Source organism: Anolis sagrei, chromosome 4, assembly GCF_037176765.1.
Source record: "Anolis sagrei isolate rAnoSag1 chromosome 4, rAnoSag1.mat, whole genome shotgun sequence".
In the NCBI taxonomy this organism is placed as follows: domain Eukaryota; kingdom Metazoa; phylum Chordata; class Lepidosauria; order Squamata; family Dactyloidae; genus Anolis; species Anolis sagrei.
Window position 1 is genome coordinate 246,606,070 of NC_090024.1, and position 2,811 is coordinate 246,608,880.

The following is a 2,811-nucleotide window of genomic DNA, read 5'->3' on the forward strand; positions in this document are numbered from 1 at the left end:
GGGAAGTTGGACCATGACTGCCAATAGTAGAAAGTTCCTCTTGGGTTCCAGGGAACTTAGAGCAACTGCCTTGGAGGAGTTTCCCTGCAGATTTCTGAATAGTAAACATTTTTGGACAAGAGCTGCTCCACAGGGATTCTGCAATGGTTGGCTTTGGGTTTTTACGCTCAATCCGAGGGAGTCCTGGGAGCTTAATGTTGGTGAGGTGCTAAATATTAGAGGTGTGTGAAACAGCAACAAGAGTTTTGAATTTTGTTTTGAAAACCAAATGGCCCCTCTTTTGAATCATTAATATTTGAAACGATTCGGGAGGGGGGGGTTGCTGTCAAGGGCAGACCCCCGCAGGACAAAATTACACTTTCCACAACATTCTTTTCCCCTTTTTATCAGTTTACTAGCCGTCCCCTGCCACACGTTGCTGTGGCCCAGTCTGGTGATCTGGAAAATAAAGTAATGAGAAAGGCATGTATAAATACGTGAGAGGAAGCCACAGGGAGGAGGAGGGAGCAAGCTTGTTTTCTGCTTCCTTGGAGACTAGGGCGCAAGGGAACAATGGCTTCAAACTACAAGAGAGGAGATTCCATCTGAACATGAGGAAGAACTTCTTGACTGTGAGAGCCGTTCAGCAGTGGAACTCTCTGCCCCGGAGTGTGGTGGAGGCTCCTTCTTTGGAAGCTTTGAAACAGAGGCTAGATGGCCATCAGTCAGGGGTGCTTTGAATGCAAATTTCCTGCTTCTTGGCAGAATGGGGTTGGACTGGATGGCCCAGGAGGTCTCTTCCAACTCTTTGATTCTAGGATTCTATGAAAGCATTGGTTTCTAATCTATGTAATTTCTTTCTGCTTGTGGGTAAACAGTATTTCTTGCTGTTTCTTTGTCAGTGTTGATGTGGAGCGTGTCTGGTTTGCCTACTCTGGAACATGCAACATAGAATTGTCCTTCTTTAGGGGTCCCTTTCAAATCTAGGATACTATATCTCTGTGTGTGTGAATCATATCTATCTATACCTATGGCTGGATGGCTCTTTGTCAGGAGGGCTTTGATTACATTTTCTTGCCCTGGTGAAGGAAGTTGGACTGGATGGCCTTCAGTATGGGGGTTCTGTGTGGGAAGTTTGGCCCAATTCTGTCGTTGGTGGGGTTCAGCATGCTCTTTGATTGTAGGTGAACTATAAATCCCAGTAACCACAACTCCCAAATGTCAAGGCCTATTTCCCCCAAACTCCATCTGTGTTCGTATTTGGGCATATGGAATGTTCTTGCCAAGTTTGGTCCAGATCCATCATTGAATCCACAGTGCTCTCTGGATGGAGGTGAACTACAACTCCCAAACTCCAGGTCAATGCCCACCAAACCCTTCTAGTGTTTCCTGTTGGTCACGGGAGTCCTGTATGCCACGTTTGGTTCAATTCCATCATTCCCCCCCCCCCCCGAAATTCTCATGGTGGTTTGCGAAAAGGCCTTACTGGTACATTATTTAAACTGTTTATTCATATCATGATCTGATCACCATACTCAATATATCCCATATGCATGATGGGGGTATTGGGGTAATGATACAAAAGGTTTGCTAGGCCAGACCCTCTTTCACTCAGACTCAGCCCCCCCCCCGAAACTCAGCCCCCCCGAAACTCAGCCCCCCCCTGAAAAAAATTCAGCCCCCCCCCCCCCCCCCCCGAAACGAAATCCTGGCTACGGGCCTGCCGCTCCCTGTAAGGAGCACCAGTTAACAACCTGGCCACTGCCCACTGGACCAATTGAAATTTCCAGGCCGTTTTCAAGGGCAGCCCCACGTAGAATGCATTACAGTAGTCCAATCTGGACTTCCTTTGCCGTGCCACAATGTACCTCCTCATCTGGACTTATACTTGCTCATGTTCTGCCATGTGGCTGGTTCGGCCAAGAGGGATGTGTCCATGATGTCTTGGTGCAACAACTTGGAGATAAGGGAGGTCATGGAGACGGTGGAAGAGATACTGTATATCAAAGATGACCAGATGAATGGGGAAAGCAGGATCTAAAGATGATGTGTGTGGTCTCCCATGGTGTGCAGGTAAGTTAAGAAGTGACAGGAGAGCATTGGTCACAGTCCTCTGTGGAATAGCCCTTGACTATCCAGGGGTCATTATTATTACACTATAAAACTGGGCCGGTCCAGAGTAATGGGTACAAGATTAAAAGTGCTGATGTGGCAGGAAGGTGTGTAGGATTAGAGGGTAAGTGCAGTGTGCAGTGTGCAGCAATCTCAGTTCTTCTAAAGTGCTTCTGGGACTTGGTATTGGAGATTCCTAATCTGGGAAGGCACATCGGAACAGCCAGGTCTTCAAGTTCTTTCTGAAGACTGCCAATGTAGGGGCCTGTCTAAGATCTTTTGGGAGGGTGTTCCAGAGTCGGGGGGCCACCACAGAAAAGGCCCTGTCTCAAGTCCCCACCAAGCGCGCCGGGATCACGAGCAGGGCCTCTCCGGATGACCGAAGAGAACACGTGGGTTCGTAGACGGAGATGTGGTCATGCAGGTAGGGTGGTCCCAAACCGTTCAGTGCTTTGTAGGTAAGCACCTGCACCTTAAATTGGGCTCGGAAAATGAACGGCAGCCAGTGGAGCTCCTTGAACAGGAGGGTTGACCTCTCTCTGTAAGGGGCCCCAGTTAGCATCCTGGCTGCTGCCCGTTGGACCAGTTGGAATTTCCGAGCCGTCTTCAAGGGCAGCCCCATGTAGAGCGCATTGCAGTAGTCCAATCTAGAGGTGACCAAGGCATGGACCACCCCGGCCAGATCAGCCTTCGCGAGGTACGGTCGCAGTTGGCGCACGA